Genomic DNA, 15231 nt, shown 5'->3' with positions numbered 1-15231 from the left:
GACAGTCTTTGGATGAGTTTTATTATTATTATTATTCAGCCATTGGGTACATTTTTGCATGGAGATTTTTTACACAGGGTTGGTCTAACAATCTCGAGAGAAAAAAAAATCTGGGGCCATAGGGCGAGGGGGTCGCAATGCTGGCTGAGGGCCATTTTCATTTTTTACCCCGGGATTTCTCAATGGTCTTCTGAATGAACTTGAGGGCCAGACCTTCATGGACAACCATGCAGGAATAGGCATCACCTCTGTTCCAGTCTGCTTTGGGGACTTTCAGCTTGCTGAACAAGAAATATAAACCATCGCCATCACTGTAGACTGGGGTGCTGAGATAGTCAGCTTCAGGCAGAGGGTTCCCATTCTTGAGCCATTTCAGGGAGATGTCACTGGGCTTGAACCCTCTCACCAGGGCAGTGAGGGAGACATAACGGCCATTAGACCTTAGCTCATCATCGTGGGGGCGGAAGAGATACACACCTGGAGCTTCTTTGGTTTCTTGTTATGCATAGGGAAACAGAAAAAGAAAAAGAAAATGACTATTCAGTTCAGGTCAAATTAGTGGAAACCATGTGGGGAGCTGGGGAACGGAGGAGATAAAAAGGCTTCTGTGCCAGGTATGGGCAACCTGTAGCCTCCCAGATACTGCTGAACTACAACTCCCATAATCCCTGGCCATTTGTTGATGGGAGCAGGGGTCCAACTGCATCTGGAGAACCACAAGTTTCCCATCCTTGGCTTAGGGAAACATGGTTTGGGCTACGTGTCTTGAATGTTTCAGAAAACCCCCTGACATGTTGGGCTTCTCTGGTGAATGAACAAGAGACACCACTAATGTGCCATTTAGAGGACATTCACATCACCCCTTTTCTCAGGTGTATACAGAAATTTCGTAGCACACAAGGACCCCCCAAACTGCCCTGAGACAGAATCAGGAGGCTGGTTCTCTGACGCTGCCTCTCCAGAGCTGTCACTCAAGCAGCTGCCTGTAGAGCAGATTAAAGGTGCGAAATGGGCCTTGGTTACAATGATGTTTATAACTGCATTGTACATAATAGCAACAATAGTCCATCTACGTCAGGACATGTTGCACAACTATTATTATTAGTCAGATGGAAAGTTATCACACGGAATAGAGACTTCATTTTTATGGGGGTGGAAGCCAGAATGCTAGAGGCATCATTTCCCATGTGGTACAACTTTTCTTGGCACAAGTGTCAAATCATGCTATAGAGGTTTTTTAAAGCACTGCATGTGGGTTGAGATGATGGTGGGACGGTTGTGGGGACCTCAAGCAACTATGCCCCCCTCAAACTACTTGCAGCATGTTGAATTTTATTTTTGTTGCGTTGCCAGATCTCACTGCCCACACTGGTATCTTGTGTTTGTTCTAAATGGTGCTACATTGATATGCATTTCCAGTAATCTCTTTCCTGCTCAGGAGGTTGGAGGGAAATTAGGGACACCAGTTGCAGGGTGGAGAGCAGGCCTGCTTCCCGCTTACCTTTCTTCTTGCTAATCTCTCTTGTTTTCGGTTGAGGCAGGGATGGGTGTTGCACTGTGCAGATAAAAGTCTCCCCTGACAACCAGTCGCTTGCGGAAATGATCACAGAGCTGGATGCGGTGAAGGTGTTATTAACCTCCTCTTTCCATGCAAGTGGCTCAGGGGTTAGACTTCCTGCTGTCTGCCGTGACCAGATCACTTCCAGTTCTTCCTCTTCGCTCTCTAAGTTGACTATCATGCAGCTGAGTTTGGGTTGCTTATCCATGTAAAGGTCGTTGGGGCTTGGGGGTAGGATGAAAACTTTGAGGGGAGTTCCTGAGGAGTCTGGGAATGCAAAAACCCATGTCAAGTCCCAAGTCTCCTCCCACCATTTCCCTCCCAGCCTGTTCACAGAATCTTATCCTGCTCTGCTTGTTTCTCTTTCAGAGTAGCTCTACAGCTAAGTCAGCCCAGGCTCCCCATTTGGCTCACCTGAGAGTTCCTGTCAGTCCCTTTCCTTCCCTTGAACAATTCCAGCATCTTCTACCATTGCTGAATAATCCCAGTTCTCTGTTGTTTTGAGAACTTGCACCCCCTTTAACTAGTGTGTTTGCCCATTCCACAGATTCCCCGATGGATCACTTTCAACACCAGTGTGCCATAGAGACATTTACAGCTGGTGGCACAAGTAATCAAGCCAAACTGCCTCCAGCAGAAGAAGAGAAAGTGTTTTCTCAACTCCCTGACAAACATTTACTCTAAACGGGAGAAATCTGAGTGCGCGAAAAAGCCACCTATCAAGATTTTTCAAAGGAAAACTGGCTTGGTGCCCTCCTCTATGACACAGAGTCCTGCCTCACCTCAGATAAACCAGTAGGGCAAAAGGTTGGAGAAAGCCATTCCAAATAGCAAAGGACCATGATGGATGTATTTCTGGGTCATTCCACCATAAAATGGAAGTAGCCCCTTGCTCTTGGCCTTTCTGTTTTTCAGTCCATGCCCACTTCATCTGAACCTAACCAAGTCAGAACTGAGTCAAGAGTTCTTACCTTCACAGATCTTGGCTTTGCTTCTCACAGAAGTTTGGGTTGCTGTGTGGGACACCTGGCAGACGTAGACATTCCCATCTTTCCAGTCTGCTTGGCTAATGTTGACTGTGCTGATGGCACTGAAGGTGTACCCATGGGTGTCTTTCCAGGGCTGCTCAGTGAAAGAGGGTTGCGACATAGGTTTCTCACTCACCAGCCAATTTACTGTCACATTATTGGGGTAGAAGTTGGAGATAACGCACATCAACTCAATGGTGGCATCTCTGGAGCTGGCCTTGCAGGAGGAATGGAGCAAGCGGACCTTTGGGGCTATCGGATCTTTATTTTCACAGGCTGGAAGAATAGGAAGTATAAGGTATCATGAATACCTGTATTTTAATGATGTACGGTGCACCTAACCACCTGTCTCATTTCCCCAAACTTAAATTCAGTTCTCCGCATGTCTACATTATTTAGTTGAGAATTAGCCAGGATTTTAGTACAAACTGTGCTTAATATTCATGTCTTGTATGCAGTTTTGCTGAATAAATACACAATCTGGAAACAATTTTCCCGAACATAATACATTTGTGTGTACTGTTTTTTGGTGAATATATGTATTTTTTGTATATTTTTGCACACTTTTTGGGCAGGGGAACTGCATCACAAAATTCAGAGAACCACGAATTTAGGAGAACGGGCTTTCTGTTTGTGCATTATTCCAGGTAGTGTGAATTAGTTTGTATTGAAATGCAAACTGAACTGAATCCCCCCCAATTCCCTAAATGTGAGTGGCTTCTAATTCACCTGCCATTAGTTCCTTTGGTTCCTGTATTCACTTCCCTCTCTCCTTATGCTAGCCTTTCCCAGAGAAGGTAGAACAGCCTCACTCTCTGTGAATCAAGCTTATTCCTCTTTCTCCTCTGAATCCCTGCACTAAACCCACTTCTTTTCTTAAACATCAAATTTCATTTTGCTGCGCCCAGTGCCAAGGAGGACAGTGGAGGGCAGTTCCCTCTTCTGTTTCATTGTCGGTTCTAAGTAGGCCTAAGGACCACTAAGAGGGCTGGTGAACTATGTATAAACAGTTGAAATGAGATCACATATGTTAAATGCACCATTCCTTTTGTTGTTGCTTTTTAAAAGACTAATTTAAGAAAGTGTGTGTGTGTGTGCAGAACATCCTGTGTTGCTAATATTCTCATAAGAAAAATGAAGAGGGTGTTTTTGCTGAATTTTGACACCTATTGCTACAATCTGTCATGGTGCAACCTGACTTTCCCTAAATTTGAATCACTATTAACTGGATAATTCTAAATCCTTTCTTCCCACTGCTGTCTTGTCTATCACAGGCACATGTGGGGAACCTTTGGCTCTCCAGATGTTGTTGAAATATAACTCTCTAAGTAAGAATGGTCAATTGGGAGTCTTAGTTCAGCAAATCTGGAGGGCCAAGGATTCCCTACATCTGATCTTGCTGGGTTGTATCTATTGGTAGTCATACTTACAGCAGACCCACTGAAATTAATGGGTATGGCCGATTTAGGTTCCTTAATTTCAATGTGTGGGTCTACTCTTGATTAGAATTTGGTTGGATACAACCCACAATATTTGTGCGTGTTCTCTGTAGTGATCAATGTGCTTCTGAGGATACAAAAGTCAGATGGTAGGACCAAAAATATTGCAATCATTATCCATCCCTTCACCCACACAATCCATATTTCATTTCTTTCTGCTCCACCCAACAAACACTGAAGGAGGAAGAAAGCAGATAACAAAGGCTCAACCAGACTCACGTCCAATCTCTTTGTTGATTGTGGAGCTGGTAGCTGTATGTACAATATGGCATTGAAGCTTCTCTGATTCCCAAGTGTTGGTTGGGATGGTGAGCTGGCTGCTGAGAGTGTAGTGGCCACTGGATGAATCCAATAGAGCAGGGAAGGTCCGGATGTCAGACGAGGATCCTGAATTCCACTGTACTTTGACTGGTTCGGGAAAGTAGCCAGAGACCAGACAGCCCACGGTAACCTGGGAGGCAGTGGCGAGGTCTTGGCAACAGGGGGACAATGGGAAGACGACTGGGGCTGTGGGAGATGCTACAAATGAAGAAAAAGATGTGATGACAACCTGTTCCATGGGCAAGCATTTGTGTCTCCTTGTCAAGAGTGGGAAACAAGATATTGTTCACTTCCATGCCATGTGAATCTGGTGTTCAGTCCTGGTCAAAAGCTTTGAAGGCTACCTGGAATTATTGCATAATTTGACTTGCGGTTTCTTGTTATCCCAGGGACAAGGAAACTGCTGAGAAGCATATTCAGCACCCTTATTCCATCTTCCAAGATTTGTTTCCAGGCACTGCCCAACCACTTTCAAGCTTATTTTTACAGTTGTGAGGTTTGAAAACCTTACAGTGCTGAGTTCTATGGAGAAAACACTCAGACCTGATTAACAACCATTGACAAAATTATCTGCCTTGGAGGACAAACCTATGCTGGACTAGAGCCATTGGCCTCATCCAACATAACTCTCCCTATGTTCTAAACTAATCCATTAAAAAGCCACTCATATACTCTCACACATGTAGAATACATGACCCAACCTTGAACAACCACTAAACTTTAAGGCCACATACACTTCCCAAAGGATCCTGCACACACTTCCCAAATGAATAATCCTCACTGAACACAGTGGGTATTACTTCTGAGGAAACATGCATGGGATTCTACTATAATTTGATTTGACATCCATTTACAGTGCAATCCTATGAAGGCTCACTGTGAAGTATACCCCACAGAGTTAATTAGTTGACACCAAGTGATTGTGCATAGGATTGAAGCTTTGTGTCAAGGTAAAATATCTCTCCCTAAGCCATCATATTAGATTAAATACGGGAGACATTTTATTTTGTATTTCACGGGTGCCCAAGTGGGTATTTCACGGGTGTGAGAAAAGGACATGCTTCTGTGGCAATGCGGAAGGATCAGTGGGACATTAGGGTGGGGGGGCACGGGGGGACCCAGAAGGTTGGGTTACAGGAAAGGGATTTGTTTCTGTGACCAGAGCGTGACTTTAATTCTGAAGAAGAACCTTGCATGGCTCAATAGCTTCTAAATTATAAACAGCTAGAGCCATCACACGAACAAAAATATATAATTTTTACTTAGAGCTCCCCACCTTTTTAAAAATTGGCCCTGTTCCAATGCCAAATACTAGGAAATTTAGCAGACATGGAATTAAAATTGTGGCAAAAACATTAGCCGCCACCGCTGCTCTGTGTGTGTGTGTGTGTGAGTGAGAGAGAGAGAGGGAGAGCGCACGTGCCAGCTTTTGAAAGTTTTACTAGGTGCATTTTGATTCTTATTGTAATTGTTGCTCCTTTTAAAAATTTTTTAATGGCATTTTATTGTTTACTGCTAGACTCCAACACCATACATTTAGGGGACATGATTTCTCCCAAAGTATCCTGAGAATAAGTTTGTTAAGGGTGCCTGGAATTGTAGTTCTGTGAGGCCAAAGTTCCCAGAATTCTTTGGGTTAAGAGTGTGCTTTAAATGCATGGTGTGTATATACTCTCAATGAAGTCTTTTGAGGAGATAAAAGTGGTTTAATATTTTTAATTAATGTGCAGAAGAAGAAGAGCAGACACAGTGCTTGGTTTCAAAAGCACATTTCCTAGGATCATTTGGGCCTATAAATGAACTGCAGATGAAGATCCAGATATTTGTCCTAGGTAGCATTTTTACTACCATCAACCAGGTCTCAACATTCATGGCCTGTTTTAGCTCTGTTTTCTGTTTCACTTCCTCTTATTTCAGCACCATCTGTATCTGCCCAGATGTCCTGCATCCTGTTTATCACCCTCTTGCATTCAGTAAAAGGTAGAGCAAATAGAAGCATTTAGAAGAAAATGGAAAAACTGTTCAGCAGAATTTTTTTAAGAAGAAAAATGGAAAAACAACAACAAGCAAACGGAGGTAGAGAACATCTGAACTGCACCAGCTGATGGCGATACTAAATACTATTACTAATACTAATAATAAATTGTACAATCAATTTCAATCTGTTCTATATTATTCTCAACATTTTGAAGATTCCATGCAAGTTATCAACAACTGGAGTTTTACGGGCCCCAAATATCCCAGAAATAATGGTCTTTTGGGCAGCCCAGGGACCAGGGCCTTCCATATGTCGCTGGACTCCCAACTCCCATCAGCCCCAAAGGGCAGGGGTGATGGGAGATGTAGTCATCATTATCTGTAGGACCACAGGTGCCCCATTCTTGGCCTAGCATTTTCCTTCTAGTGCAGTCTTAGCCAGCCTAGTTTCCGCCAAATGTTTTGGACAACAACTTCCATCACCAGGGCATAAATTCAGCAGGTGAAGTTTTCCCCACAGCATGCAGATGCAGCAATGATGTAGCTGCACTAATGAAAGGAGCTTTGTATTTTCTCTTACTGTTTGCCATTTTGGTCCCACCCAAGCTATACACTTAAAGCATATGATTTCCCCCAAAGAATCCCGGGAACTTGGATTCAATTCATTGCAGCTCTGTGAACCACCTGATAACTCCCCACTTGAATTCTTAGGCTCAGCTGTTTATTTTCAGCTGCAGGGCCCTGTAAAAGAAGTTGGCAATTGACCATAGTTTTCCGGCTGACTCATACCTGCCACCCCATAATACTCACACATGGCTCCTTCAGTTCATTGCAACTCTCATTCCCTGTTCTAGTCCCTTTGATGGCTCCCCACTTGACCTATCAGGCTCAGCTGAGTTTTGTACAAAAGAGTTTGATTAAGTCTGCTTAAAAAGGATTGCTGAGATGTGTGTGTGTGAGGAGGTTAACAAGCCAGGGGCCTGTCTTTGTAACAATCAATCTGCAGGCATTACTGATTTTCTGGCAATTAAGTGGCTGTTAAACAACAGCAGACCAAGTCCCCCCCCCCCCCGATTGGTTGGAAACCCCCTCCTTGTTAGTATTAACTTTATATTCTTATTAGCCTTATATTATTAACTCAATAGGGTAAAGCATTGGCTTAAACTAAATATTGGGCTTTTTCCTCCCCACATTTCAATGTACAGAAAACACAGAGCAATGACAGCAGGCCCCCTCTTTGCACTGCTTGTGTCCCACAGTTGAAAGCGACCTTTCCTTTCTCCCTGGGGTTGGCACATTTTTTTTTTGTCTCTAAAGCCTGACACACACAAAGCACAATTTAGCAGGAGGAAATTTTGATGCCAGGATACACTTTCATTGCAGAATTTCTGTGCCTCTCAGACTACTGTTACAGGTACAGAAGTAGAGTCAGAAAAGCAGGCGGCAACCCTAATCCCCACCAGTCCCTTGCCCTCCTGCTGGCCAGATCCTCACTTCCTGGCAGCATTGCCCCTGCCAAGTCTCATTGCTAATGGAAATCCCCCCTGCTGAAATCCCCTTTTCTGGGCAATCATAAACAGCGCAAGAGCCCTGCCTCTTTTGCACATTGCCACTTGAGGATTGATTGATTGATTGAATTTCTATCCCACCTTTCCTCCAGCAAGCTCACGGTGGCGTACATAGTTCTGATCCCCATTTTATCCTCTCAACAACCCTGTGAAATAGGCTGAGAGTGAGTGACTGGCTCAAGGTCACCCAATGAGCTTCATGGCTGAGTGGAGATTTGAACCCTGGTCACTCAGGTCCTAGCAAGAAACCCTAACCACTACACCACACTGCCTCTCACTGAGGAGTCTCATCAACCCACTTCCCTCTGAACTCCATTTTCATGGCTTCTCAGTGTGGCTTTCAGAGCTGGCCCTAGAACCCAGAAATCCTGGTTCCCAGCTCACTTGGCAATAACTCATTGGAGCAGAGGCCAGACAATCTGGCTTGTCTGTGCCCAGCCAGCTGATCTGCTGTCCTCCACTTTATCTCTTCTCTACCAGTTTGCACCAGGACCCTGGGGTCCTGGCTTGCACACCCTCCCTCAACCCTCCAGCTCTCAGCCATCTTTTAGAACTCAGGAACGCTTCTTAGGAGAACTCTCCTCTTCCCAAGGCAAACCTACTCTGTTGGCTAACCTTCCCTGTGAATGCTGCAGATAGAAAGCAGGAACCCAAGCAAACTTTGTATTCCATTTCCCTTGAAGGTGTGGAAGGGACTCCTCTCCAAGCTGAAGCATCCCAACTTTCTGTGCAATGGTTGGTTGAGTCCTTAGGAGCACTCTAAGCCATTAAATCCCCCCCCCCTTCCTACTAAGATGTGCTCTGAACATCTGAGCCATCTGCCTAAACAGAGCTGCCAAAAACTTTGCTCCCGATAAGCTGTCTTGCTCTAAACCATTAGGCAACGCTGGTGCTTTGTAACCCATTGCAACCTGGCTGGTTCAGGGAATCTCTACTTACAACCTGGAAAGAAACCATGGAGAACCACTGCCAGTCGGTTTAGATAGCCCTGGACTAGGTGGACCAATGACCTGACTCAGTATAAGGCAGCTTCCTATGTTCACATAAGAGCTTAGGCGGAGTCCCAATTCCCTGCACACACAAAACATGCTCCTTACAAAGCTTGGGCTTCCTTTTATTCTAGACTGCCATAGCTAACTTTCCTTCTGACATACAACCACAGCTGCTGGGTCTCAACACCCCACTGCTATGCCTTTCTAGGGCCCCTCAAACACAACATAGGAAGCATACTCCTGGACTGGGCCAATGGTCTATCTAGTGCATCATCCCATTCCAGATGCTCATGGAAATCCCACAGACAGGACCTAAGCGCAACAGTGCTCTCCCCACTTGTGATTGCCCGGCAACGGGCATTCAGAGCCATGCTGCCTCTGACAAGCTACTGACAAGCCTTCTGGAAATGTCCTCTTCCTGCTTTATAACTCAGGAAACCTGACTTAGATAGGGATGGAGCTTGAATGTTTTGGGGCAAAACACAGCCCTTCCCACCCTCGCCCAGAGCTGAGGACAGAACCCAGGAGCCCTGGCTCTCACCTGCTCCAGCTTACCTTTCCTTTCTAAAGCTGGGGCTTCAAATTTGTTTGAAATTTGAAACACCCCTCCTTGGGCACAGGAGCCAATCCTACCCCTTCTTAAATGCATCCCAGTCCTGCTGTTGCTCTAAACCACTTGGCAACACTACCCTCCCCAAGCTAAAACTAGATTGTTTCCCTTACCTGTTTTCCTGGGAGTAGGAATAAGTCAGCTATGGAGAGTTTAGGCTTTCAGAAGTGCCCTAAGTTGTTCTGTCCCACTCCCCAGTTCACTCCAGCCAGAATCCAGGGGTCCTGCCTGCCTCAGCTCTGACAATGCTTGGGAAGGGGTCTTTCTCTTCCAAAGGGCATCCCCGACTTTTGGAGCAGAGAGCAGGACCCAGGAGCCTCAGCTCCTCAGAGCCCTCCTTCTTCAACCTTCTGGTTCCTTGTTTGCGCTTGCTGTTTTGGAGTTAGCCCAGGGTTGCTTCCAAAAACTTGGGAAACATTGCTCCCTGGTGACTCCCCTGAAGCCAGATACTCCCGCTGGGGGACAAGCAATTGCCCAGCTGAGCACCAGGCCGGCTGAGGTAGAGAGCCTTTTTCTCCAAGCCAGATTCCCCGAAGCCTATAGCTGAGCCACATGAATCTTTCAGTTTCCTCCTGGTTTCCCCTCCAGGAAGCTACCTTGAAGCATACTGCAAAGGTGGGTTGCCAGGATTCTCACAGCTGATTTTCAGGCTCCAGGCAAGCTTTCGGGTAGCCTCCTCACTGCCTTCCCACTTCACTGAAGCCTGGGATTCTGCTGGGAGGTCAGAAATCTTTCGGCTGAGCATCATGCTTGCAAAAGACTTTCTGGTATCCCCCTGGCTTGCTGACAGCTTTGTGAAGCCAGTTGCTCACCTGGGAGAGCAGGAATGTCCCAGCTGAGCTTGGGCACCTAACCTGCCCCTGGTCAGGTTTCTCAAAGCTGAAAATCCCAACTAAGCACCAGGCTTAGGGCAGCTTTTTGTGTAGCTCAGCGAAGCCTGCTGTGCTCATATAGGTCAGACAAGCCCCTTCCACTCTGGCAGCTTCTTGGAAACCTGACACTTATCGGGGGAGCTCAGCGATCTCCTAGCTGAATGTTAGGCTTGGGGCTGACTTTCAGATATCTCCCTTACTCCCTGTCAGCTTCCTTGAAAACAGTACTCATCTGGGAGGATGGGGTGGCAACAGTACACCTGAACACCCAACTCCAAGAAGACTTCCAGGGTCCTTTTGCTCATCAACAGATTTTTACATGCATCCCACTCAGCTAGGAGGGGAAGAATTTTCTTTATAATTGTCAGCCTTCCGGAGAGGTTGCTACCTTTCTCTCCGATGGCTACACGGAACATTATGCTCACCCAGGAAGTGAAAAACCTCCCAAATGGGAGGATAGGTCTGGGGAAAAGTAGCCCACTTTTCCTGCCCCAGGTTCATTGAAGCTCACCTACTCCACACTATAAAAAAATTCCTAAGAATTTTTAGAGACCAACTAAGTTTGTTATTGGTATGAGCTTTTTTGTGCATGCACACAAAAAGCTCATACCAATAACACACTTAGTTGGTCTCTAAGGTGCTACTGGAAGGAATTTTTTAATTTTGTTTTGACTATGGCAGACCAAGACGGCTACCTACCTGTAACTACTCCACACTAATTTTGTTGAATCAAGCTGGTGTTTTGCCAGGGAATCGGAGATCTCTTGACTGGGATAGCTTGGTTGGTTAGAGCGTGGTGCTGATAAGACCAAGGTTGCAGGTTTGATCCTCGTATGGGACAGCTGCATATCCCAACACGATCCTCAGGGTCCCTTCCAACTCTACAGTTCTATGATTCTATGAACCAGGCTTGGTCCAGGCTTTCAGGTGAAGCTCTTTCTGCACCACAAGAGCTTCCATAAGGTTAAATGTGTAATGGAGAGGAGGCAAGCACTTAGGGTAGGGCAAGATGGCAAATAACTCCATCTGAGAAGGCCTCTTGCTCTGACCTTCCCTCAGTACTTGGATCAGGTTCACGTGCATCTGCTCTCACTGAAGCATTCACATGCCAAGTTTCTGGTAAGTAAACCAGACACTCCTTGCTTATCTCCAGGGAAGCTGATGGGATGGATCTAGGCTACCCTTTCCACCTGCTCCAACTGACTGACATTAAGCTGGTGCCTGATTTGGAGATGCCCAGCTGGAGGGTGGAGGCAAGCAAGCCTTATGGTTCAGTCTCAGCTGGGAGGCCTGAATATCAATACAAGACACCTAAAACACAAATATTTATTTATCATGTTTATACCTTACATTTTATCCGAGGTTGGAAGCCCACTGAGAAATGCTAGTCCACGTTCCTAGGCTTGTTTTCAGTCACACTGTGCCTGGAGACAGGGATTGATTTCGGAAATTCCCTTCCTCTGGCTTATCTATGTTTCGATCTTTCCAGAGCCCCAAAGTATTATTGATTGAGTTATAATGCTACTTACCTGCCCTTCACCTTAAGGTCCCAGTGCAGGTGAAAACAAAAAGATACGCACTTCTAAAACAGATAAAACCATTACAATGATAAAACAGGTAAGGCAAAAACATCAAGCAAAATGGAACAATATAAATCCCACAAAAAGGTGAGTCATAGAACCATAGAATTGTAGAGTTGGGTCCCTCAAAACAAAATACTTTAAGTGTAAGGATGCTGGATGTATTTCTGTGCGGAGCGAGTTCCAAAATACACATCATCAAACCTTTTCTTACTCACCCAACCAAAGTCTGGAGCTGATTGAAGCAAGTGGTCCTTTGACACTGACCTGCCACCTGTTTCCCTTTGGATGTCATTTCTGTTCTAATGGGGGCTTCAGAGATTTTCCCCCTAATCATGCTCTCAGAAAAGAAGCCAAAAAAAGAAATTACAGTTATGACGTCCTTGGAGCTGACATGAAGTTCTGAAATAATTTTTTTAGCATGGTTGAGTGAGGCCTGGGGGCTATAATTGGGATCCAAAACTGGTCATATGAAACATTCATCTGCACACAACTTCCCCTCCCCACCCCCGGTTGTTTGTGTTGACTTGTTGACTTGTTTTCAAAATCCAGGCATTTATTTCCTGAGATACATATGGCTGTGAAATAGCAAAAATTGTTGCAGTTAACCTTGCCAAGGAAAAACTCCAGCCATTTGTTTTCACTTACTTACCTAATTCTTAATTAATTAAGGATCTATTAATTATCAGTTAATTAAACTTAATCAAGTTTCTCTCTATGCTGCAATGAGCTAGGCCATGGTTTGGCTTAATCTTACTCGCGAACCACCTTGCTTTATAAGATATAAAGATATTAAACAATGAAACATTTGCCTACACACAACTTCCCTTTCTCCCCGCTCTTATTTGTTTGTGTTGACTTGTTTTCTTGTTTTCAAAATCCAGACTTTCAGTTGCTATGAAGTAGCAAAAGTTGGAGTTAACCTGGCCAAGGAAAAGAATTCCAACCATTTGTTTCTACTTACTAACATGCTTCTTAATTACACCAATCATTTATTAGTAACCAGTTAATTAAATTTACCACCTTTCTCACCGTCACTGATTGTGCCTCTTTCTCAGTAGCCGTCACTAAGAACCACTGCTACACAGGCTTGCGGCATCATAACAAAGCAAGGCCTACAACTCTGCCACAGAGGTTGTTTAACATTTCTTCATTATAAACATATATGCAGAGCTTTGTCACTGTGTCAAAAATATCCCCCATTATTGCTTTGCAACCAATGGGAGTTGCATGTGTTTTAAGTGCTTTGTGGTGTTCTGTGGTAGCAGTCTTCTGCCTTCCAGATGTTGCTGGATTGCAACTCCTATCACGCTTCTCATGCTGGCTTGGGATGATGGAAAATGCCAGTCAGTAAAGAGAGGGCTGTGGGGTTTTATTTGGAAGTATTTGATGGGATTTAAAAAAACCCACACGTTTTAAAACCAGCTTTCTTCACCTGGTGCCATCCAGTTGGTTTTGGCACCTGTGGAAAGTATGGAAACTTCCTGGTAATTGTGAATATAAGGAATGATATCCCTTAAATACAGTGGTACCTAAGGTTACATACGCTTCAGGTTACATATGCTTCAGGTTACAGACTCCGCTAACCCAGAAATAGTGCTTCAGGTTAAGAACTTTGTTTCAGGATGAGAACAGAAATTGTGCTCTGGCGGCGCGGCGGCAGCAGGAGGCCCCATTAGCTAAAGTGGTACCACAGGTTAAGAACAGTTTCAGGTTAAGAATGGACCTCCAGAACGAATTAAGTACTTAACCCAAGGTACCACTGTAGTAACTAATTGGCACTTGGCAGAATACAATCTTCCTGTGGGGCATTTTTGAGGGCTCAAAGGACACTGATTCCCACCACTGTGTCGGTGGGACTAGAAACTGAGAAATGCAAAGAGTGATAGCAGAGAAATGCTCAAGCTAAGTTTGCTTCCTGAAGCTGAATACAGTGGTACCTCGGGTTAAGTACTTAATTCGTTCCGGAGGGCCGTTCTTAACCTGAAACTGTTCTTAACCTGAAGCACCACTTTAGCTAATGGGGCCTCCTGCTGCTGCTGCGCCACCGGAGCATGATTTCTGTTCTCATCCTGAAGCAAAGTTCTTAACCTGAAGCACTATTTCTGGGTTAGCGGAGTCTGTAACTTGAAGCGTATGTAACCCGAGGTACCACTGTATCATAGTTTTACTCCCTTTTCATTGTCCCAAATGATCACCAAGTGTTCTGCAGGTGAGGGCTGCCTGCAGAGACAATTTTATTTGGAGATTCATTCCATACGATATAAAAATGGGACATTTGTGAGGTCGTATCTACCCTTTGGACTTTCTTTCCATTACATATTATGATAGGGCACCCAAGGGCTTTCTTCTTTCAATAAGCCTTTTAAGTAGAAAGGTTTATCCCAGGCTTCATGTGTGTTGGAAATGTTCCATCAGGTGAAACAAATCATGGGTTTGTTTTCTTTTTGCACCACAACAGGAGCCTGTCAAGGCTTCATCCCAGTAGTAAAGGTGGCATAAATTTACAAAACAAGAGCAGTGAAGGCTTTTTAAAACATCTTTCTCTCCTCTAGTATCTGGCTTCCTCTGAGTCATGGATGAGCCTGAAGGGCCAAAGGGGTTTAGGGAATAGGTGAGCTTTGAGAAAGCCTTTGAAGGAACAGATGGAAGTGGCTCTGTGTAGGAGTCCAGGAAATCCAAGATGTAAGTAAAGGGTGAGGATGTCATTGAAATTCTACTCAATATGATCCAGAGCAGAACTCCGACGTATAGTTAGCAGAGTAAAACCTTAAACACGTTGCAGGATTCACAGAAAATAGACCAGAGACGATGAATATTTCATCCAGCAGAGCTTTACTACTACTGAAGGCAAATGAGCGAAATGGTCACAAATCCAATACATTCAGACTTGGCACTGACCATAAGAAATCCAGTTGCAGCAAACTTGACTTAAACTTACAATAACTTATAATAAGTCTAAGCCTTAACACTAAACAGAACCCCATACTGTACTTGGAGAAAAAGAGGTAGAAAGTGAAAGTGAAACCTAGGCTCCTTCTGGTCTATTTTTACAGTCAGCATGACCCTGACAGAAAGAGATAAGAGAACCAGTTTAAGCCAGCTATCGTCAGCTATACTGAGCCCGGCTTTGGCCGGGGAGGGCGGGATATATATATTTTTTAAAATTATTATTATTATTATTATTATTATTATTATTATTATTATCTGAAGGTATAACCCAAAC

General features: G+C 44.6%; 1 gene segment (V, D, J or C); it reads right to left on the bottom strand.

Annotated features, from left to right (window-relative positions):
• Positions 1 to 12: 12 nt before the first annotated feature.
• Positions 13 to 12292, bottom strand: LOC307201895 (immunoglobulin heavy constant mu-like). The segment is given in 5 exons: positions 12224 to 12292; positions 4305 to 4604; positions 2530 to 2862; positions 1502 to 1825; positions 13 to 495 (listed from the first exon to the last, which is right to left on the bottom strand).
• Between the last annotated feature and the right edge of the window lie 2939 nt (positions 12293 to 15231).

This window comes from Podarcis cretensis, assembly GCF_951804945.1.
Source record: "Podarcis cretensis genome assembly, chromosome: 13".
NCBI lineage: Eukaryota > Metazoa > Chordata > Lepidosauria > Squamata > Lacertidae > Podarcis > Podarcis cretensis.
This window is presented reverse-complemented; position numbering and strand designations above follow the sequence as displayed.